This window comes from Lissotriton helveticus, chromosome 8 (genome assembly GCF_964261635.1).
Source record: "Lissotriton helveticus chromosome 8, aLisHel1.1, whole genome shotgun sequence".
NCBI lineage: Eukaryota > Metazoa > Chordata > Amphibia > Caudata > Salamandridae > Lissotriton > Lissotriton helveticus.
The window spans coordinates 262633929-262659213 of NC_136069.1; the positions used below are offsets into that span (position 1 = coordinate 262633929).

General features: G+C 48.6%; 1 protein-coding gene across 1 annotated transcript in view; it reads right to left on the reverse strand.

Moving 5' to 3' along the window:
• The window catches only part of PDGFD (platelet derived growth factor D), a 968283-nt gene that overhangs the window by 316923 nt on the left and 626075 nt on the right, over positions 1–25285 (reverse strand). The gene's annotated exons all lie outside the window — the stretch shown is intronic.

Consider the following 25285-nt stretch of genomic DNA (forward strand, 5'->3'; position numbering starts at 1 on the left):
GTCCTTCAGGGACAAATTCAAAGCAAGACAGATGCCCAGTAGGTGATAGGTCAGCAAAGGTCAGGCAGTGTTTCCTGAGATTCTACAAGAAGTACCTGGTTACATCCCATCATGTTACATGCATACAACAGGGCCTCTCTCAAATCCTTTAGCAAGAAAGTGAAGTTTGATACCTTAGCCCTGTGTCCTTAGAGCAAGTCTCTGTGCGAATCATGCTGTATGCTCGTCATTTTAGAATGCACATCCTGGGTCGTCAGGCTGACAAGGCAGGTATGTCCAGGTCGCTCAGTGAATGGCTTCTGTCATTTTTTTTTGCAGTTCTATATAGCGCAAACGTGACCCTAATGTATTGGAGCACCAGTTGCATTACACAAGGACACATTCATTTTCAATAGGCATTCAGTGATTTCCCAGATTCACAGGATTTTGAGCCGACGCCAAAACTTGAACTCGTTTCCTAAATCCAAAATCAGCAACTCTAGCCATTATGCCACATCCTCGTATTTCACAATACAAACTGGGTTTGAGCCGACTTGTGTGTGGGTCTTAGCTTGGTAGGCACAGTGGAAGTATTGTGGTCACTGCCACTCACAAACGCAAGCACGAACGTCTCCTCGTCCCCCGTGGAACACCTCCATTTCCAGATCCAGATCAACCCCAGAACAACTCTATGCGGAACCCTCACTTACAGACGTCCTGGACCACGCACCATGTTTACCACTACCATGTCAGACCTCATTGCACCCCACGCCCTTACCTACACGGACTACGCACTGCTCGGAGACCTGAACTTCCACCTCAACAATCCCAGCAACCCCAAGTCCACTGCCCTCCTGGACAACCTCGCCAATATCGGACTAAAGCAACTCATCACCAACCCCACCCACAAGGCAGGACATACCCTCGGCCCCATCTTCACAGGAGGAAACAACATTCGCTTCAGCACCACCTCTGGACCGATCACCACTGAATCCACTTCTCCTTTTTTGAAACCCACCGCACACAAGCCTGAACCACGCCCCTTGCGCAGGAACTGAAGCAAGAGCACCTCAATTCCGCCCTAAACTGCACTCCTCCACCCACCACGACCGATGCCAACTCTGCTGCCAACGAACTCCACAGATGGATCACTGACTGCTCAAACATGCTTGCTCTCCTCCAGAACTCTGACAGACAATACACTACGAAAGTCACCTGGTTCACCACAGACCTCTGAGAATCCAAGCGCACTTGCCTATGACTCGAGGAAGCATGGAGGAACAGCAAGACCTAGGAAGCACACATCACCTACAAAACTGCCATGACAGAACACCACCAACTCATTAGGTCCACGAAGAGGAACCTCATCCAGGACAGAATCATCTCCAACTCCCACAGCACACAAGTTTTCACCAAACCCCCCAGCAAATCCTCTGATGTCCCTTCCTCCCAGGACCTCTGCAACAAACATGGCTCCTACTTCCATTACAAGATCAAGACTCTCTATGACAACTTCGATGAACAGAACCAATGCACCAACCACCTACCACCGGTAATGCCACCCAGCCTACCATCACTGCCTGGACCCCTGTCACCACAGAAGACACAAAAAAAGACCATGAGGAGCATACACTCAGGAGCCCCCACTGACCGCTGCCCACCACACATTTCCACAGAGCAGCCTCCACAATGGCACCTGAAATAAGATATACAATCAACTGCAACCTCGAAACTGGCACGTTCCCCGATTACCGAAAATGTGCAGAAGTTACCCCCCTCAAGAAGGCCTCCACAGACCCGAAGGACCTCAATAACTACCGACCCATCTCTCAACTCCCCTTCATTGCCAAGGTCACTGAGAAGATCGTCAACAACCAGCTCACGAACTTCATAGAATCCAACTTGATCCACGACACTTCCCGATCTGGATTCTGCAGCAACCATAGTACCGAGACCGCCCTCCTAGCCGCCACGAATGACATACGCACTCTCCTCGACCAAGGCCAAGCGGCAGCCCTTACTCTATTGTTAAATGTTAAAAGATTTCTAAACCGCATGGCTGCCCGTAAGCGTCCCAGCGCTGACAGAGGTACAGGCAGTAACTTGAGAAAAAAGATTACGGGAACAGCCAGGTCTTCAGTGATTTTCGGATTGACAAGAGATTGGGTTGGGCACGGAGATCAGAGGGGAGTGAGTACCATAGTTTGGAAGCGTTATATGAAAAACGCCGGCCTCCTGATCATGCCTTCTTGATCCTGGGTGGCAGGGTTAGATAGGCATTAGAGGATCGGAGGGTTCTGGAGGTGGTGTAAGGAATTATAAGGTCTTTGAGGATAGGGGGAGCTTTCCCCTTGAGAATTTTGTGGGTTAGGCAGAGCGCCTTAAACTGCACTCTTTCCAAGACGGGCAACCAATGCAATGCTCTGATGGTCGGCTTGACCGAGCATCGACTCTTGGTGTTGGTAAGAATCCGGGCGGCGGCATTTTGCGCTACCTGGAGTTTAGTTGTCACTTTCCTCGGTGCGCCAAGATACAAGGCGTTCCCGTAGTCCAGCCTGGACAAAATGAGGCCCTGGACAAGGAGTTTTTTCGACTACAAGGGGAGCAGCGGGAGGATCTTACGGACAGTGCGCAGGAGACCATAGCAGACTCCAGCCGTTTTCCTTGCTTGGGTGTACATAGTGAGGTTTTGGTCAAGCCACAGCCCGAGGCTTTTAATCTCGGATTTGGGGGTAGGAGGCAGGCCCATACTTGGAGGCCAAAGAGAGTCCGGACGAAAGTGAGACTGATTACCCATCACCAGTATCTCAGTTTTGTCACTGTTAAGTTTCAAATGGGACCTATCCATCCAGCTGACTATATCTCTCAGACAGGAGTACAGATCGATGGTAGGATTTTCCTACTGACTGAGAGAGACATCCAGCTGGGTGTCATCTGCATATGTCAGAAGTTTGATTCCATATGGGGTGACAATCTTTTCGAGAGGGGACATGTATACGTTGAAGAGCGTAGGGCTCAATGATGCGCCCTGTGGCACTCCACACCGTATGGGGGTCTCTTTGGAGATATAGCTACCCTCCATCACCTGGAAGGAACGACAATAAAGAAAAGATTTTAACCAAGACAAGGCTGTACCTGTGATACCAAGATCTCTGAGCCGCTGAGCCAGGATCTGGTGGTTGACCGTGTCGAAGGCCGCACTTAGATCCAGGAGGATCACTGCCACTGATCCTCCTGCATCGATGATCTTCCTGGCCTCTTCGACAACCGTCACCATTGCTGTTTCGGTACCCTGGCCCGGGCGAAAGCCTGTCTGAGAAGGTTTAAGTAGTCATTGGATTCCAGGTAATTGGACAGCTGGCCGTTAATACATTTTTCAGTCATCTTGCTGATGCAAGGAAGAAGAGAAATAGGCCTGAAATTAGTTAGATTTAGGGGGTCCAGGTTGGGTTTTTTAAGTAGGGCCCTGACCATCGTCTTCTTCCAGCTAGGGGGCACCTTTCCGTCCGCTAGAGAGGCATTGATCAAATTTACCATCGGAGCAAGGATGGTAGGTGCTACCTGTTTTAAGATTTTGACTGGGGCAGGGTCACGCGGGGAGCCACTCTTAAGTGATTGGAGGATAGGGGACAGAGTGTCCTCACTGATACCGGTGAACATGTCAAGTCCCGTATTGAGGTTCTGGGCCTGAATTGGGGACAGTGATAAGGAGTCCGTGAGGGTGAGCGGGGGAAGTTGTTGGAGGATATTTTGAATCTTTTGGTCGAAGTAGGTGGCCAACTCATTGCAGTGATTGTCCGAAAGGTCGTTCAAGCAAATAGGCTCCGGGGTTTTTTGAAGAAGTTGTTTTACGATTTGAAAGGTCTCTCTCGACGAGCAGGATGCAGCACTGAGTTTTTCATGGAAAAAAGCTGTTTGTGCAGTTTTTAGGGCTTTTTTAAAGTTACGGATAGCCAGTCTATAATCCATCTTGCTGTTAGGGTCAAAGTCTTTCCGCCACACTCTTTCTGCCCTCTTACAGAGCTTTTTCAGAAGGCGGACCTCGTGGGTGAACCATGGGGAGGTAGGTTTTTTCCGGGGTTTCAGGTACGTTTTTTTGGGGAGGACAGTGTTGAGAGAGTTTTCGATCCAAGAAGAAAACTCAGCATCCGCTGTTGCGGGGTCAGTTTCATGGTTTGGCCTGCAGAGCTCCAGGACCTGCTTCCAGTTGCCAATATCCAGTTTGGCCCAGGGGCGAGCCAGTCTGCCAGGAGCTTGATTGGGAGCGGAAGTGGTCGGGATCCCCCAACTAAAGGGGATAAGCAGGTGGTCGGACCAGGGCAATGGAATTGGTGCACTTACTTTAAGGTCAGAGATGTTGCATATAATGGGATCAAGTAAATGCCCGAGAGTGTGCGTGGGTTGGTCGTTCTGTAGGTGGAGGTGATGAGTTGCCAAGTCTAGAAGCAGTTCAGAGGCGATGGTATCATTACTATTATCAAAGTGGATATTGAGATCTCCTAAGATTAACAAATTGGGCAGGGAGCTGGTCATGGCTGTGGAGAATTCCAGGAGGGAGCTGCCAAATTGCCCCAGGGCCCCTGGTGGGCGGTAGATAAGGACTCCTGAAAGGGAGTTAAATGGGGACATTTGAATAGTAAAGTGCACATTTTCACAGTCTGAAAGGGGGCTGTCGTGAAATCTACACGCAAGATGGTCTTTGTAAATGATAGCTATCCCTCCTCCCCTTCCCTTGACTCGGTCCAAATGTTGCACAAGGAAGCCATGAGGCCGCGCTTGTACAATGTCTGAGTCGGAATCTGGAGCGAGCCATGTTTCCGTGAGAAACAGAATCTCTAGTTGATGTTCTTCTAGTAACATATGGATTTCTTGGGCGTGTTTAGGTAGGGATCTACAATTTATCAAGGCCATGTTAATGATCATCTGGGAGGCGTGACTAGCCTTGGCGGGGGTAAGTTTGAATGGGCAGTGAAGACAATGAGTGCGAGAGCTCTCACCTCTAATGGAATGGGTGCATAAGGGCTGGAGGGGCTGGTTTATTTGGACCAGGGATTCTCTGGAGTAGGATAGCCTTATCTGGGGGGTGGACTCCATGGTGCATGGCCCTCGGCCCGTCCTGGCGCGAACGGGCACAGACGGGCTTAACTCTGGCGCACCTCCGGTGCGCCAACGCCTTGCCCGCTGCGCTCGTCCGCTGCGCGTCCAGCGGGGAGGGAGCATTTTGTAGTGCGAGGGCCTAAATCGGCCACAACACTAGAGTGCCGACCGAACCTTCCCAAAATGGCGCCTGCGAAAGCGCTGTTTTGCCTGCCTAGTCCTGCGGTCCAGGAGACCCTAAATCGGCCACCAGTGGAGCGTGAGACCTCGGAGGAGTCACGAGGAAGTTGGCGGTAAGAACTAGGTAATTTTAATAAACTGTGTCCAACTCACACAGCGTTCGTGGTAAATAAAACAGAGTTAAAAAAAGGCACAATAATTTACAGTTCTAGCAAATTTTAAAATATAGCCCTGGGCTCCCGGCTTCCGCCTCAGGAGTCGCGAGTCTCTGTCAATATTGGACCTCTCAGCAGCCTTCAACATCATCTTCCACCGCACACTAGCCGCCAGACTCCATGACGCCGGCAAACAGGGAACTGCCCTAGACTGGATCTGCTCCTTCCTCACAGGCCGAACCTAAAGAATCAGACTCCTGCCCTTCCTCTCCGAACACACTGAGATCAGCTGTGAAGTACGCCAAGGATCCTCACTGAGCCCCAAGCTCTTCAACATCTACATGCCCCCCCTCGCTACCATCACCAGAAAGAATGGTCTCAGCATAGTATCCTATGACGACGACACCCAACTCATCCTCTCTCTCTCTCTCACCAAGGAAACCAACATCACCACACACAGTTTCCAGAAAGGAATGAAGAATGTTGCATCCTGGATGAGGAGCAGCTGCCTGAAGCTCAACTCAGAGAAAACAGAAGTCCTCGTCCTCAGATCCACCCCCTCTGCGTGGGACAACACCTATTAGCCCACCACCCTCGGCAAACCTCCCACACCCACAGACCACACCAGCAACCTAGGCATCATACTCGACTCCTCCCTCACCCTGAACTGACAGATCAACGCCGTATCTTCAACATTCTTCAACACCCTCTACATTCTCCACAAGACCATCAAATGGATCCCACCCGAACCCAGAAAGAAAGTCACCCATACACTCATGACCAGCAGCAGAGGGCAATGCCCTCTACGCTGGAATAAACAAATCTTTTCTCCTCAAACTCCAGACCAACCAGAACACCGCAGTCTCTTCCTCTGCATCCCACGGCAAGACCATATCGCCCAGCACCTATGAGACCTCCACTGGCTCCCTGTCCAAAAGAGAGTAACTTTCAAGCTGCACACTCACGTCTACAAATCCCTGCACAACACCGGACCCCAATACCTCAATGAAAGAATGTCCTTCCACGCACCCAAGAGAAACGTCTGCTCTGCCGACCTTGCCCTGGCCGAAATCCCTCGCATCTGCAGAGCCAAAACAGGAGGAAGAGTCTTCTCCTACATCGTAGCCAAGACTGGGAACAAACTAACCTTTAGAAACAGATGAAACCCCACACTGCAAGCATTCAGGAAGAGCCTCAAGACCTGGCTCTTCATATGAGATGGAGTTGCTAGAAACCCCCCGTGCCTTGACACTCATGGGTGAGTAGTGTGCTTGAAATATACCTGATTGATTGATTGAGTGACTGGACAGAGAAAGACATGGAAGTGGTGCAGAAAGTAGAGCTGGTTCTGTAGCACACTGATGTGCTGACAATAAAGGCAGAGCCCCATGAGAAGACATCCATTCATTGTGTGCACTTGCTAATGCGCTTTAAAATTTGAATGGCCTTTTCCACTCATGGCCTAGCCCAGCATCTCACCCAATTACATCAGGGAAAAGAGAACCCCAGCTGCACGATTGTCTGGAATTCTATACAAGGGGATCTTTAGTAGGCATCCCTGGTGAACTACCATATCTTTCTGCCAGCCGGAGTCTAAGGTTTTGTAGGGGGACACTGGAATCAGCCTTTGAATGCAGGGGTGTAGCTTAATTGGTGTTTTAGGATGTCCCATTCCCCGATTAAATCCATTTTCATGTTTAAAGTTGGGTAGTGGGAGCCCCAGTCAGGTCTGTTAGTGTCTTTCAGGTTTCACATGGGATGAGCACCAGGCCGTGGCTTCCCCACCAATGGCCCATAGGTGGTGTAAATGAAAACATCCTAGGGTTCCCTCAGAAGGAAACATTTTGTTTGGCCAGGGTTTTTGGCAATGCTGATTTGTATTTTATTATAGCACATGCTCAGCAGGTCTGCAAGAGTGTTCAAGTTGAAGGTCATAGTGTGCAACTAGGTCATGAAGACAATGAAGAAACAATGCATTTTTCGTGACAACTGTATTTTTTTGTTGTAATTGTTTATAGCTTAGACTCGATCCGAAGGTATCAGAGCGCTTTACATGAGCATTAGTTGCATTACAGATGGACACATTAATTTAAAAAATGTAAAAATTAAGCAGGGGAAATGAAGTAATTTGCCCTTCAACACAGGATATTCGAGCCGACACAGAGACTCGAACCTGGTTCCCCAGCTTAAGCAAGGCCGGACTGGCCACCAGGCTGGGGGCAGGGTTTGGGGCCCGGGAGGCCGTTTTAGCTGCAATACCGGCCCCCTGTACAAAACTGGCTGAAACCGACCCTAGCAATCAACTCAGCCGCATCCTCCACCCCTGACTACCCCAGGGGCCGGCTGAACCGAGTGCCAGGGCTGGTTTCGGTTCCCAGTCTGGCCCTAAACTGAAGGGTCAGCCGCACTAGCCGTTAAGGCACACTCTCAGGGCTACAAGGACAACACACACTGATGAATACAGATTCTAGGTGCGAACTAACCTCTCCCCAATGGGAAAAAGAATCTTGTAACTAATGTTTGTGCAGTTATGTATTTCTGAAATCTGATGATTTGTGACTTCACATTGTTATACCACACAATTGGGTTGAAGATAAGGAAAGTGAAAACGTTACTGCATTCTTGTCTGTTTTTCCAATATCCGCTCAAGATATTATAAATGAGACTTTGCTTGCATTAGGGACCAGGAAGCGTTACCACAATAAACAAGGGTTGATAGCTGCAGGAAAAGCAGGGAAACATTCCAGCAAGGGGTGCACCAGCCAGAGAAGGTAAACAAAGAACTTCTTCCGTGAAAAAAAGTCCAGCGGATTCCAGGACCACCTAATTGTGAAAGGGAAAGCTCGTATTTTTAGTCTTGACACGTGTGACCTCATATTGCACACTGCTCGCAGGAAGGAACCTAAATTAAAAAGATGCAGTGTCAAAGCTGCATACTTAACGTGCACTGGGAGAAGGGAGGGTTGGGGGAATCAGGGCAAGGAGCTACACACAGAACAAGGCTGAAAACGAGGCTTGAACTAAAAAAAATAGGCTGCAATGCCCAGGCGGAGGAAGTAGGAAGGGCTATCACGCCTGTACAATGTGATGGCCAACCAAAATACTCTCTTAGTGAAATCATCACCAGGGAGGGGCATTTACAACAAAGCACCAATAACAAACCAGCATTTCAGAATGCCACAGATAACAACCAATGGCAATCGGTGGGTGTGCCAAAGCCCACAGAAGAGATACATCATGTCTTGCAGAGGCTCGACCTAAAAATGGGTATGAGGTGTCTGGTAGTGAATGAAAGAGTCATGAGGTGAAATTAAGATTACACACCCATCATATGCGGCTCCTCCAATATTTGTAGCGTGGCCTGAGGCTTCTGAGCAAAAACACATTGGGCTCCAGCACTTATGGTTTCACAAATTAAGGGGTCAATTAGAATGGCAGATGGATCGCCACCGCCATGCAGGCGGTGGCGATCCGTCCGCCATCCTTGCCCGTCCGCCACCTATTCCCCCCGCCATATTACAATGGCGGGCGGGGACCGTGGCGGACGGGAAGACCGTTCGCCGCTTTTCCGCCGTGGTCGACTTGTGACCACGGCGGAAAAGCTCTAATATGGTGGTGGTGTCTATCAGACACCGCCAGCCATATTAGGATGTGCTGGAGGCTATGCCTTTCTGTGACGGCAATGCCGCCACGAAAAGGCATACATCCTTGCATTGGGGGTCCGTTGCGGGCCCCCAGGGTGAAGGGGGATGGGGGTGCACATGGGGGGTACCCATGGTACCCCCCTGCGTTTCAAAATACAACATGGCAGGCACCGCGCAGTGCCTGTCATGTTGTGCTTTGAAACGCACAACATGCATTTTTAACAATGCGGCGGGCGGTGCTTTCAGCACCGCCCGCCGCAATGTTAAAAATGCAAGGTGCACCCACCACTGTGGCGGGTGCATCCTAATTCCACAGACGGGACCTCCGCCCCTGTGGCGGACGGTCCCGTCCTCAGACAGGATGGTGGACAGACTTTGTCCGTCCGCCATCCTAATTGACCCCCTAGTACGGGTTACTTAAGATATTATAACTAACAGACAATTTTTCGGTCTAAATGTAGCACAATTCCGGAGGAGTTGTGAATAAAATTAACAAATGTAGACGCTATTACATAAAGAACATTCACATGCCCATACAAATGAAATGTGCACATGTATACAACAAATCAGTGTTATACAGCGAAAGCTCACATTTTCTGGTTTAAAACAACCCAAGCTCAAAATATACCGATCCCATGGAATAGTATGGCCTTGACTTTGGAAGGTGGAAAAGGTGAGATCTTTGTTATCCCCATTCTGGTGTAGATCACATCTTTTGGATTTGCCACCGTTCTTATGAGCTTCTCGCACACTCCTTTTTCTGGTATCAGACAGCTTTAGCATTTCCTAAGTCGATATTTAATAGTGTAGAAATATGGAGATTGGGACTTGGCTCATGCCTCGCTATACCTTCAGCCATTGGCTTCCTATGCTTGACCTCTGCAAATCATTGCTTGGATATAGTGTGCTTCAAGTTTTGGATCAGTCACAGGAAGATTGCAAAGGTTTTCATTGCACTGTTACTGTGAAAGTAGTTCTCTATCACGAGTTGACTAGAGCAGTGAGGTCTACTATTAATGCAAGCCTCTGGTTGCTTTAGACTCCCTCCCCTGTTGTTGCTCACACTGTAAGCTAGATGTGGTAATGATAATAAAATAGCGTTTAGAGATACCTACGCCAGTCAGCCCCAGCAGCCTCTATTTGAGAGGCTTGTTGAACACTGAAGCTTTATCCCCTTCTTCGACTTCTCTCTTACAACTCGAGCTTGGTGTGCTTTTTTAACATATGTCCAGTTTTTGCTGAACCAAGCAGGAATTGCAGCAAAACAACAGTATCAATACAATGAGAACATTTTCACTGACTCAGTGGGTGAACTCCTTGCCAGCATATTCATTTGCCTTAAAATATAATATTGAAATACACAAGCAAACGACTGATTGGATTTCTTGTGTGGTTTTGGGACTCTATCAAACAAACTTTGAATTGCCTGTATTTAAACATTTTCTATGATGACAGCAGACATTAATGAAACAGCATTTGCTTAACTTTATAAATACGCTAGTGCAGTGTTTTCTTTTTTTACTACAGTATACTCCCACTTAATTATTACTGGAACCCAGAAGCTACAATGAATCATTACTGGAATGCAGAGGCCCACAATGAGTCTTTAATGGAAGCTGGGGGGCTTGGCCTAAGTATTTTCGATGATTTGAACCACAAAACAACATGCAAAAAAGAAATATTTTATTTAATTCACAAATATAAAATAAATAAAATTTAAATTTTATTGGGAAGGATGGAGCCCCCCTAATTTCACGTCCCTCAATGTTCATACTAAATTCTGTTTGACGCACTTGCACTGTTTGCACAAATCAAACTGAGTATACTACATTAGGGCCTGGTTTAGATTTCATTGGACAATATACATCCTCACAAATGTGACAGATATCCCGTCTGCCAAATTATAGGTGCATATTTCCTATGGCACTTGAAAGTTTTAGTCTAAGATTTACAGAATGTTTTCAAATGTTCAATTTTGCATTTTGTTTTGTTGTTTATACATACTTTATTAAGTTGTGGATGTTTTATAATTTTCTAATATCAGACAACAGATTGGGATGCTCTAGAGACATCTTTCTGACCATACTGTACCAAAGAGGACTTAGGGCCCTATTTAGATCTCGGCAAATGGAATACTGTTTCACAAATGTGAAATATTTGCCGCCTGCCATATTACGATCTTCATAGGATATAATTGGATCACAATACAGCAGACGGGATAGTCGCCATGTTTATGATGGAGTATTCCTCTCTGCCACGATCTATATCAGCCCCTTAGACTTTTTCTCACCTCTAATGGCTTCCCCCATTCACTACGGCTTTCTTTCAGGATTATATCTGTGATAATATCTCACAGTTCTTTGTTAGGAAAATTGAAGCTATCTACACTAAGATACTAACATCTAATTCCATCCCTAACAATCCAGTAAAAATTGACCATCAAGTCCAGCCTTATACTATAACTGCATGTAATGAGGCTAAGAAGCTTGCCGCTTTCCCCCCCATCTCTATGGAAGAGCTGACTGTTCTTGTCGCTCGAACAAAAAGTGGGTGCCCCATAGACATCATCCCGGCACGTATTATGCCACTTCTGTTGGATGATTTGGGGGCTGGAATGCGACATGTAGTCAATTTGTCCCTGTGTTCGGGGGAAGTCCCCTTAGATTGGAAACAGGCTCTTGTGAGACCCCTGCGGAAAAACAACTCGATCCCCATGTCCGATTTGACAAACCTGAGACCGATCTCTCTTCTCCCTTTTATGGGGAAGCTTGCTGAGAGATACGTAAATCAGCATTTGTCAAAGTTCATTGAACATGCAGGTGGGCTCGATCCCTCTCAGTCGGGCTTTAGGCCCAGGCACAGTACTGAGACCGCCTTGCTGTCCGTCGCTGACAATCTTCAGATGTTACAGGACAAGGGTTATTCCGTTGTCCTTGTACTCTTAGATTTGTCAGCGGCGTTTGACACTGTGTCACACGACATCATGACCTCCAGACTAGTTGACATCGGTCTGGAAGGCAAGGCCCTGGCCTGGCTAAGGAGTTTCTTCATCAAACGCACCCAAAGAGTCATTCTGGGACCATACCAATCTGAGGTGGTGGCGATCTCGAAGGGGGTGCCACAGGGCTCTTGTTTGAGCCCGACGTTATTTAACATCTACGTGGCACCCCTAGCTAACATCATGAGATCCCATGGGTTCATTCCAGTATCATACGCGGATGATACCCAACTCCTCTTCCCTTTTAAAACTATGACTCCTGAAGTGCGTGACTCCTTTGCCCGGGGGATGAAGGAGGTGGCATGCTGGATGGCAGCTAACTTCCTTCAGTGCAACGTCTCCAAGACCGAGGTTATGCTCTTCGGAGAGGCCAAACGCCTGTGGACTCCGGACTGGTGGCCTCAAGATCTTGGCCCCGTCTCTGAGCCCAAAATGGTGGTAAAAGACCTTGGAGTGAAATTGGATCATGAGCTTGCCCTAACACAGCAAACAAATCAAGTGGTAAGCTCATGTTTTCATGTTATTGGGCTTCTCAGGAGACTATTCCCTCTGTTGCCGGATACAACCAGGAGAACGTTGGTCCAGTCATTGGTGCTAAGCAGGCTGGATTACTGCAATGGGTTGATGCTAGCTGCCAATGAGGGGATTTTTGCCAGATTGCAGGTGGTGCAAAATACTGCTGCGCGATTGGTTTTAAATGCCCCGCCTCGTACTCCCTCAAAACCATTGCTGACCAAACTCCATTGGCTTCCAGTGAAGCAGAGGGTGATGTTTAAGATCTGTTGTGTCATCCACAAATGCCTCACTGGAAAAGGTCCTAGTTACCTTACGGAAAAATTCATCCCTTATGTTCCATCTAGATCTCTAAGATCAGGAGATCAGGAATTGTTATGTGTTCCCAGGGCCTTTAAGGCAAGAAAGGGAGGAAGGGCTTTATCAGTAGCTGGCCCCAAGTTGTGGAACCAACTCCCAAAGGATATTAGAATATGCAGGGAACATTTCCCTTTTAGGAAAAAACTTAAAACCTTCCTATTTAATTTTTAGCTGGCCTTAGTGTTCACTCAATAAATCAGGACTAGTTTGCTGTCTTCAGATGCTGCCTAAGGCGCGGAGATACTCCTTCGGGAGTCGATTCCCAGCGCCATACAAACATGCAAATAAATTATTCCAATCAGCACTAACTCTCTAAAACTACCAAATATTTTTTTGTCTTACTTTTTTTTTAATATTAAAAGATATGTGAGTACAGGAGCAGCATAGTTTAGTGGCTACCGCATGTATATGAAACTTATGTATTCATTGTGTGTTTAATTCTATTAATCTGAGTACATTGTATTAATCAACAGTAGTAAGTGGTTATGTATCCATTTTACTGAGAGCCAACTGTATAGCTAGTCAAACTATAATCAATGTATCTACACTACATGGATTAATGCATATCAGCCTTAAATACAATTACTGTATTTGGTATGCTAATCATTTTAAAGCTAACATTAGCCTAATGTGTAATCAGGCCTGAGTAACACAAATGCCATGTTATTAGATGCTTTGCCAGTGTAATGTTTTTCTTTCTTCTGCAGGTGCCCATCAATGTCCTTGTTAAGCTAGAATAGACTTATTATTCAGTTTGTTAGACTAGGAGTGGGAGACTGATCCTTTTAATTAACTTTTGGCCTCAGGTATTCAGACTTAAATGGTGATTATTTGAACCAGGCAGACCAGACTGATGTTACATCCAAAGTAGTTCAGATGTTTGCTGCTTTGTTGGGAGCTGGGAAAGTAGGGAGTCTACCTGCCCTCTAAGAACACTGCCTTTTGATTGATTTGCTCTGTGGAAGATGATAAGTAGAAGACCTTTAGAATCCTTTAGCATGCTTTAATTATGTATTCTTTAGAACAGAACACCAGACCGTATGCTGATTTTGCTGAGAAGACTTCTTCTCCACTCTGCTGATTTTCCTGCTCAGAGTGTTAAACATCATGCCTCCGTCTTGTTTATTGGGAGCTATACTGGTTTTACTGCAATTGTAAGATATTACTGATGCCATCTCCTTTCTTACTCTTCATGTCAACAATCAAAGGTCCATATGACCAGTGTCAGAATGTGTGTGATGACTTTAGCAAGAGATTGAGATTCTAGTAACCCCGCTCCATCATTACTTAACATACTACGTTCCAATTTTATAGCCCTAAAGAAGTCTTGCAGTTGTTGTGACATAACACATTTGATGTTCTAAGTAGCTGAATTATGATATACAGCTATAAGAGGCATCTCAAGAAGACAAAGTAAAGAACATTGGAAACAACAACATTGCAACTAAATTGATTCTTACTTGTATTAATATTGGCAGACACAAATGTGTAAAACTGATAAAATGTTGTCAACATATGAATGCCATCCCCTTATCATATTTAATACTTAGAAGTAAGTAAAATTGAGAAACAACTTACCTTCACTTGAATGTGGCATTTAAAGTGAGGCATCAGAGATGCTTACTGTACTTAAATGTTGAAGCGAGTAGCAATGTTCACAGGCATCAGACTTTGATTACTTACCTAAATTCACAACCCATGTTGGGAAATAAAAAAATTCTGACTTTATCCTAGTGCAGAGTTGGTCTAATCAGTGCACCTCGGAGGAAAGAATCAGACTCACCAAGGTTGAAGAGAAGACAGACCCAGACAGACTGGTCAAGTGGGTAAACAAAACCAACAAGTTATCCTTGAGAGTGCACCTTTACCATGTCCAATTCTTGGGATGGGATGCCCCAGGTTGGGTATAAATTAATAATCTGTTAGCAAAATACTGGTGCCAAGTTACGACCAGCATTTTTGCGATCAATCAAGAGTTTTAAGAACCAAGCTATGTGCTAAAAGGTTGGCTCTTAAAAATCCAAATATTCGCAAGCCGACCTACCTAATGAACATTAATGAGGTAGGTTGTAAAGTGCGACTTACTACAACTGGAGATCGTCATAGGGATGGTGGCCTACAGGGAGAGAAGAGCGCCATCTCTGTGATTGACTTTCAATAAAGCTATTTTTTTTTCTTCAAAACTCTTTTTATTGACAGATCGCACTTTAGACACAACACTCTGTACCCCGGAGGAGCTGCAACAAGTACATCATAGCATAATCAGCGATCCATAATACAGTTTAATACGTAACCCCTGCCCCCCCAAATCCCCTTCCCCCGCCCCTGTGGCCCACTTCCTCCCACATCCTCCCCTGCACAATGTCTCTACATTCCTAAAGAAATTTGTAGTCTATACATATTACAGTGTGTATGATATCGCCTCCATGTCACCATCACACCAACCCCACTTCATCTTCCAACGGTGCCAGGGGTTCCAACCAAAGACCTCTGTAGTCTGCCCACTTTTTCCATATTTTGTGATGTTTCCTAGGGCAGCCCCTGGCCTCAAAATATTGGCCCATACAGAAGTCCAGGCCTGTTTTCCATACAGCCACTTTGGGAGCCCTGGGATCCTTCCAAGCCTGAGCTACATCCCGCTTAGCTACTGTAAGACCCAGCAAAAGTAAATGTATTTTGTAGATGTTACCACCCACCCCTTCGAGAACATGGAGCAGTCCTAATTTGGGGGTACGAGGGAGGTCCCAGCCCAGCACCTCCGATAGACAGTCCCACACTCCAGTCCAGAATCCAGCAAAACCTACGCAGCTCCACACATTATGCAGGAAGGTACCCACCTCATGTCCACATCTCAGGCACATTGGAGACTCAATCAAACATCCCGCCACAATCGCTCCCTGGTGTAGTAAGCCCTGTGTAGGTACTTGAATTGTATAAAGCACAGGCGCATGGCAATGGCCACTCCTCTAGGGGCCTCAAGGGCTTCTCGCCAATCCTCCTCCTCTAGCTCCCCCACATCCCCCACATCCCCCACCCAGCTGTCCCGTAAGGTCTGTAAATTGGAAGAGCAATGTGTGACTAGGGTTTGGTAAATGCGGGATATTTTCTTGTCCTCTAGGTCTCCCATGAATATCTTCGCCTCTATCGGGCTGAATTCAGGCAAGGAGTCCAGTCCCTCCAGTGCAGGCGTGAGGGCATGCCTGAATTGTAGGTACTTAAAGAACTGCGTTCGGGGCATACAGTATTCTGCACTAAGTTCTTGAAAGGATTTAAGTGTCGTGCCTTTCAGGACCTGCCCTAATGTGGAGATTCCTATCGAATCCCAGCCACGGAAGCCCCGCAGCGATGCCAGCGCTGGAATCTGCCCATTGTGCCAGAGCGGGGTCTCCTCTGTCAGTCTCCCCCACCATCCCATACGACGCAGCGACTGTCGCCAGATCTGAAAGACCACCTGGGTTGCCTGGGCAGCCCCTTTCTCAGCCTTGCGGAGTATAAAATAGTGTGTAACGTATCCAGGTCCATCAAGTATCTCTCAAGGGCATATGCAGGGTCCCCTCTGTCTCCGTACCACCATTCATTCAAGACCAGTAAATGGGATGCTTGATAATAGGACAACATATCGGACGTCACCAGTCCTCCGCAGTATGTGGATAGAAAGCAGGTGCGCAGGGCCACTCGCGCCGCCCCCCCCCGCCCATAGGAATTGGCCCAGAGCCGAATTAACCTGCCTGAACCATTGCGACGAGATCGTGTATGGGGGATTTTGCAGCTGGTATAGAAGGCGTGGAAGGGCAACCATTTTGAAAATAGCCAACCTGCCATAAAGGTTGAGGGGCATGCGGGACCAGGACTTCATCTCATTCTGAACCTTGTCCCAGACCGGCATTATGTTTCGTTCCCAAGCAATAGCCGGCGAGACCGTCAAAAACACTCCTAAGTATTTGAGGCCCCCCGCTGCCGCTTGCAGTATTGATGCCCATGTCCCAATCGCCGTGCGGTCACCCAGCACCCAAAGGGTGGATTTCCGCGGGTTCAGGTACAGTCCCGAGACTTCACCAAATACTTTCATTATTTCCAGAACTCTAGGTCCCGACCGATTCACATCTGTGAGGAAAAACAGGACGTCATCTGTATATAGTGCGATTCTGTCCGACGGTCCTGCCTCCCATTCGAATCCCCGTAGCTGCGCGTCCATCCGAACCCACGCGTCCAGCGGCTCCATAGCCAGAGCAAACAGGTATAGCGAGAGGGGGCACCCCTGTCAAGTACCTCTCCCAATCGGGAAGGCCTCCGATATCGCTCCCGCCACCCTCACCGAGGCCGTCAAATCAGTATACAGCAACTTTAGATATGACATAAAATGCGGCCCTAGATTAAGACGCGGGAGGAGCGCAAACAGATAGACCCAGCTCAGAGAGTCAAAGGCCCTGTCAATGTCCGCTAGTAGCAGCGCCGCCTGAGCCCCAGTTCTCCCCATTGCCTCTACCGCCACATGCGCACGTCTGATGTTGTGTCTCGTCGCCCTACGAGGCATAAACCCGGCCTGATCCGGGTGGATCAGTTCCGTGATATAGGGGAGGAGTCGATTTGCAAGCGCCTTGGCCAGTATCTTGGCTTCGATGTTTAAAAGGGAAATTTCTCGATAGGACTCATGCCTGTCTGGGGGTCGTCCAGGTTTACAGAACACCACAATTTCTGCGTGTCGCCAGTCCGCCGGCAAGAGGCCATGTTCCCTCGCCGCTTCCAGGGCTGCCTTATAATGTGCCCCTAACTGGAGGTGATATTTCTTAAAGAACTCGCTCGGAAACCCATTGGACCCAGGGGCCTTACCGGTATTGAGCTCCCCTGGGCCGTGCCCAGTTCATCGGCCGACAAGGGATCTCAAGGCGGTCCCGCACGTCCTGTGGGAGTGCGCGGGGTGGGAGGTCAGTTATGACTTTGTCAACGTCCAGCGCCAGCTGACATTCCTGTGGAGCATATTGGACCGCGAAATAGTGGGCGAAGCTGTCGGCCAGCTTCTTCGGGGCCAAGATTGGTGCCCCAGCATCATCTCTGAGACCCGGCAGTACTTGCGCCTGAAACGTAGTTTGGCAGAGTCTATGCAGCATCGTACTCGATTTGTCCCCCCATTGATAAATTCTGCTCGTTGTCGCCAGCCCTAATTGTCAGGCGACGTCCAGTAGCAGGGACGCATATGACTGCTGCGCCAGGAGCAGCTGTCCCACTTCCTCCCATCTCGCGCAGCCCCGCACCGAGTCTCCAACAGTTCCACTGTCGCTGCGGCCTTCACCAGCTCCTCTCTCCGTTTCCGCCGTGCCGCCGCGCACCAAGCAATATCTACTCCACGAAGCTTGGGCTTCAGGGCCTCCCAAATCGTTCTCGTGTCGGTCACCGTGCCTACATTCTCCTCCCAATAGTGGGCTATGGCTTTCCCCATATGGTGCTGGTAAGCTTCCTGTTGCAGATTCCAAGTTGAAAGGCGCCACCGAAATGGCTGTCTCTCCTTATCCAATGTTACATCTATTGTGACGGGAGAATGGTCTGACAACCCACGCTGTAAGATGGTCGCCGAGTCAACCCTCCCCATTGCGGCGCTAGGGACAAAGATGTAGTCAATTCTGGAAAAGGATTTATGTACAGCAGAAACATATGTGTATTCCCGATCATGTGTATGAAAATAGCGCCACGTGTCCACCCATCCCATTCCCTGCACCAATTGTCCCAGTTTGGTGGGTGTGTCTGCAAGTTGCTCACCTCCAGGTCTGCAGCGATCTAGTCGGCATTGCATAATATCGTTCCAATCGCCTCCTATTATTGCCAGACCCTCTGGAATTTCTGCCCATATGGTATACAATTTCTCAATCAATGCCCACTGTAGTGGAGGCGGGGCGTAGACACTCCCAAGTACAAGGGACTCCGTGCCTATCGTCCCCTTTATAAACGCATACCGGCCCTGTGGATCAATCCATTGCGTGGAGTGAATGTAGGACAATTTACGATGCACCAGAATCGCCACTCCTCTCGACCCCCTTACAAACCCGGCATGGCAGACCTGGTCATAGCCATATCGCTTCAGGCTTAGCGCTTTATTGCCCAACAGATGCGTCTTCTGTAGCAGGAGAATGTCTGCTCTTTCTCTCTTCCCCATTCGTAGTACTGCGCCTCTCTTAATCTTATCTAACATCCCCCTCACATTCCAACTCATCACTCTCATTGAGGCTCTAAGCAGCCTCAGTCGGGGATCCTCAAACGCCATCTAATCGCAAGCATAGCATTGGGTTCAGCAATGGGCATAGTAGGCGTAAAAACTTCCTAAGCAACAAGCGAGACAATTGTGTGCAGTGCAACCCGCCCCCCACCATCCCTCAACCCCCTTCCACCCCCTTCCCCCACCCCCAACCCCAAAACTCTGGATCCGGTGTCCTCCCCCCAACTTCTCCGCACCCCCCCGTCCCCCCTCCATAGCTCCGCAATGTTGAAGTACCTGTCGCGGCATAGGATATCTCCAACCCCCAACGGGAGGCTGGAGACCATCTATCCCAATGGATCCCCATAAACAGCCCCCCCCAATCCCCAACTTACCCCCCTAAGATATAAACTCCTCTAAACCTGGGGAATGCATCCGCCCTCCCTCTCGCTCCCCCCCACCCATACCCGCATCCCATGTCTGCAAAGTCATATACCTCTACACCACTCTATCCGTGATTTTCAATGTCTACTACCATTTTCAGCCTGGCCACTTACAGCCGCTCAAGGTTCTCGCTCAGCACAGCATGTCACAGAATCAATTAGTACTTCTCTATCCTTCACGGATCCAACTTCCGAGCGTCTGGAGCTTCGGTCTCCCCAGCTCCCTTTTCTTTTGAGGGAGATCGTTTCGACGTTCGGGATCTCTAGTTGCTCCTACTCCGTGAGCGACTGGGGGTCCGCGGCTGTGCCGCCGATGAGGATGAGTCAGAGTCTTGAGAAGGCGGAGTATGCACCCTGATTCGAACCGTTTCATCAGTCCAGGTGAATACCTCCTCAGGAGAGTTAAAGAACTGTGTGCGGGACTGATAAACTACCCGCAAACGGGCCGGGTAGAGCAAGGCATATTGAATTTTGAGGTCCCGGAGGCGAGCTTTGGCCGCTGTAAAGGATTGCCGTTGTTGTTGCACCAGTTTTGTGTAGTCCGGGAATATCAGAATTCTCTGGTTGTCGCACATAAGGGGCTCCTTCAGTCGCGCTTGCCTCAGGATAGTGTCTCGATCGTGGTAATTGAGGATTTTGGCTATTACTGTGGGGGGCGCTCGCCAACCGGCAGCTTCTGTGTAAGCGCTCTATGTGCTTGTTCAATTATAAAGCAGCGAGAGAGGGACTCCGGCGGGAGCCAGCGCTCCAGCCACTGAGTTAGGAAGGCCTCCATGTCGCCCTATTCGCATCCTTCCGGAAATCCAACAGCGAGCCCGCCCTTCCGCGTCCTCTGCCCGGAGTGCCAGGCCCTTCTGAATCACTTCCATGCTGGCCACCTTCTTCTTCAAGATCGCCACATATCCTCTACTCCCGTTATTCTGGTCTCAGCTTCCGTTATACGGGCCACGGCATTCCGCAGATCTTGGCGCAATAGGGTAACGTCTGCCCCCACGGCCCCTATCTTTGCATCGAGCTTGTCTCTAGATTGTGTAATTGCCGCCATAAGTGCTGCTTGGGTGGGCACATACTTTAAGTGGAAAGTTACTCAAAAGTGCAGACTAACAACCCCAAAAACAGAGGGTGGAGCCAAATTTGCCGGCGCTTGGTGACTTCCCGAGGCTCCCGTACTCCCACTCGGGCCGGTGAACTTGTCAATTGTCCCTTGTTTCGAAGCGCCGCCGCCACCCCCGCCACCGGTCATGGTCTAGGATGGTTGGGGTCGCTCCTCCGGATTCCGCCGTATGTATCTCCTGACTCCCAGTACCGTTCCACCAGGGGGCCTCCTCGCCAGTATTTCGCTCGTCCTCCAAGGCCTAGTCGGGCCCGCCAGCCACCCCTCCAGCAGTTGACGGGACCCAGACGGTCAAGCGGCCGCTGTCTCTGGCCTCACCCAGTGATTCACGGACGCAAATGTCTGTCTCAGTAGGTTGCTCTGCCCACTTGTGAGGCCACGCAGCTCCTCTTCTGGTTCCTACTATGAAGCGTCTCTAGTACCCTGGACTCGGGATCCGCACTCATTGCCCTCGGACCCTGCAGCTACCCCTGCACGCTCGGTCCAGTCTATTGCACCGCTGCTACGTTCCGTGCAGGCCACTTCGCCACGAGCAGGGCGTTCTCTTAGATTTGCACCGCGGTCCGATCCAACCGCCGACCAGCTCAGCACACTGCCCCGCCAGCAAAGGCCCACTCACCCCCTTGTAGCGAGGAGGGGGGGAAATGAAGACGGGGGTCACCGCAGCGCAAGCCGCCACAGGCCCCTTTCGCCACGGTCCGACACAACCGCCAGGTCCCTGCTAGTCGCCCCTCTGCTCCCACCACTTCTCTGGGCCACCACTCTGTCCTCTCCTGGCCGGCTCACCATTCGTAGAGCTCCGTCGTGCCCCAGCCGCACCTGATGGATGCTGCTACCGCCTCTGGCCAGCCGTTTTTCAAAATTCAGGGCCCGGCTGCGCGGCGCCTCCCAGGCCTCTCCACCGCTGCGTCCTCGGGTCCACCAGTCGGTCCCTGTTGTCGTGTGCGCTTCAGTGCCCTGCTGTATCGAGGGGCAGTCTGTGCCGTCCAGGCATCGGCCACTGTCGGCGACTCCACTTCCGCGCCGCTGGCCCACCACTGCGCCCGCTAGCCTTCTGTAGTCACTGGGAGCCGCGAAACTCGAGGTCCCCGGCGCCTCGTCTCAATAAAGGCCGCTCCACCTCCGGACGTGATTTTCGGTCTTCCGCACCTCCGATGCGGCCAACCTTCGCTCCAGGTCCGCCGGCCCCCTTCCGCTGCACGACACCTCGTCGGGACGCCCTTGGGTGAGGGAGAGGCAGGATATTTCAGCGGATAGTGAATTGGCGGGACGGAGCTCTTCTGAGCTGCGTCTGCCATGTTAGCTATCTTGGCCACGCCCCAAGCTATTTTTTTTAATTAAGCCCTTTTTCCATAAAGGAAATAGAACTTCATTTAAAAGAAAAGCTTATTTTTATTTTTGATAAGGCGATGGCAATGGTTCTGGAGATGACTGCCTACTCTTTAACAACTTTTATTTTAACATTCACAAAGAGTGGATTCCTTTCCTTTTGCATGTTCAATACCACCTCCTTTGAGGTGCCACTTATAATATCAATGTTTATGGCTGGATTTTGGTAGCAGAATATTGATTCAATAGATATGGATCCTGTATTTAGAAGGGATCCCTACAACATGCCCCTTCCAAATACTGAATCAGTATGCATTGTAAACCCTATTTTAAGAGTTGGAAAAACCTTTCTGACTTCTACAAAGTGATGAGGTTAAGATCACCAAGGGGTGCCACAGGGCTCCTGTTTGAGCCCAACTCTTTTTAACATCTATGTGGCCCCCCTGGCAAATATTACGAGAGCCTTTGGTTTTTGTCCAGTGTCTTCTGCTGATGATACCCAGCTGCTTTTTCCATTTAAATCTTTGACCCCGGAGGTTGAACAATCTTTCTCCAAGGGGATGAAAGCAGTATCCCAGTGGATGTCTTCCAACTTTCTTCAGTGTAACGTTGGTAAGACTGAGGTTATGCTTTTCGGTGAGGCCAAGATACTATGGTCCCCTGATTGGTGGCCATTAGACCTGGGGCCAGTTCCCGAACCAAAACAAGTAATCAAGAACCTTGGGGTTCGCCTGGAGCCGGAGCTGACCTTGAAACAACATGGAAATAACACAGTGGGGTCCTGTTTTCATATGATAGGACTCCTCCGTAAGGTATTCCCGCTCCTTCCGGACTCCATTAGAAAGACTTTGGTCCAGGCTCTAGTGATCAGCCGGCTTGATTACTGTAATGGCCTCCTGGCGTCCGCTAATGAAGAGGTATTGGACCGACTTCAGGTGACACAGAACACCGCGGCCAGGTTGGTCTTTAATGCTCCCCCTAGATCTCCATCTAAACCTCTGCTGGAAAAACTTCACTGGTTATCTGTCCGCCAAAGGGTGAATTTTAAGACATGTTGTATAGTACATAAAGGACTACACGACCTAGGACCTTCCTATCTGGCAAAAAAATGTGTTCCCTATGTTCCCACACGCGCTCTCAGGTCAAGTGATCAGTTGCTTCTGAGGGTGCCCAAGATTAGTAGGACTAGACAGGGTGGCAAGGCACTGTCAGTGGTGGGTCCAATATTGTGGAATAATCTTCCCCTCCAACTCAGGCAGTGTTCGGATCACTGCCTTTAGGAAAAAACTGAAAACTTTTATGTTTCAGGCCTAAATTAGCTGGGTCATGATTTAGTCACATATGATTCTTTGTTCTCGATTATTGCCCTTTGGTTTTTGCTACTGTTGTCTCTGGAGCGCGGAGATACTCCTTCGGGAGTTTATTCAAGCGCGTTATAAACCCGCAAATAAATAAATAAATATATAAATAAATAAGTACGTATGAAATTTGAGTGTTTGCCACCCTTAAAAGGCTTAGTATATCTGGCCCTAGATTCCGAAGAAAAAAACTAATTATGATGGCGGTAGGACGACCGATTGCCATCTCAGCGGGAATGAGACCGGCCGACAAGGAGTTGGCGCTCCCACCCGCTATATAACGATTAGACTGCCTTCGAGGTGGTCGGAAACTGCCTTTCCCTACAGCAGCTTGTGCTGCAGCCCTAGAAAAGTGCTGAAGCAGTGGAAAAAGCCGCATATCCTTCCCCCGTGGTGGCTGGCAGACAGTGCATGGATGTGTGGGGGAGCACTACAAGAGCTCCCCAGGCCAGTTAGCAGTGGCCCACAGGGGACGAGGGCCCAGTTTTGGCCCCCAAAGTCCTCTTCCCGTTGTGGGGACTGCCATGAGAAGGCAGTCGGAAAGGGATATCCTTATCAGTCTTGCGTTGCCTGAGCAGGCACCACCCCCATTGTAGGGTTAGGAATCCCACCGCCATCCTGTCAGGACCTTAGATCCTGTCGAAGGCGGTGGTCCTATGCCCGTACTATGCGATCAGACCGCTGGTATTTTAATCCGGCAGTCAAACCGATTCCCAAGATGTCAGACGGACCGTCACCCGTGGCCTGTCGGTGTTTGTGCGCCTGACATCAAAATGACCCCCAAAGTTTAAAAACCTGAGTCAATCTAAAGTTAACTGACAATATACATGTTGCTCACATTGGATCAGAATTATCAAATAGCAACTCAGCAGAACCACTATGTTAACCTCTGTCTTCTTGATACCCTCAGTAACAGAATCTCCTGGCTCACAGACAGAACATATTCAAAAAGGGGTGGGTGAAAAAGAATATGTATTTCCACATGTAATATGTCCCATAAGAAATTTTCCTATTGAACTAAACCCTCCATGAGAAAACATTACCAATATGAACCCAAAGAAACATATTACCCGTTATACATATAGCCTAATAATTAGTATTTATACCTGACTGTGGGTAAATATTAAAAAAACTTGCATTACCTTAATACTACCTACATCATCTGGGGGTCGAAACGTCGACTTTTACATCATTACCTACCCATGAACAACAGATTATTGCTACTGTGTTTGATTGTATGGGATAGGCCAGCAAATATTGTTTATTTGGCGTAAAACATGCCCATATGATGTCAACTATTTATTTTGTGACCACATTGATCTTTGAAACTATTCACTTAACCTCAAACCCTCACAAAACCACTTACCTATCCGACCTCCTTTCCTACTACTCCTTGGGCACATTGTTTATCTATGTTTGAATACGTGTTTTGCATATATATGCATACATGAGGATGTGAATAAATAACATCTCTTTATAAACGGTGTAATTATTTTCACGTAGAATAGTAAAAAGAAAGTTTTGTGCCCTCTCTTCCCTGCAACATTGAATACCCAGGTCCTGATACTTTATTGGGTTAACCCTTATATGTAATGTTGCCTTAATACTAAGCAAGCACACAGGCCCCTGAGATATACACCCACCAATCAGATGTGCCATCACTGAGTATGGTTAGATTCACAAACGGACGAGACGCTACGGCGAGCTGAGATCCGGTAGACACGTTTTCACAAGTTCCTGAAATGAAGGTACTGTTGAGGGATACGAGAAGGCTGACTGTAGACTGGAGATGTGCCCAAGACAGCGCTGGGTCCAGAGAAAGAGACAGCTTCAATGTATCGTACCCTTGACCGTATCAAGTATTATAGTTAGGCTGTCCTGTTTTCAGTTTCTATTTTTGGTAAATTCTGGTGGGGTTTTTTCAGTGT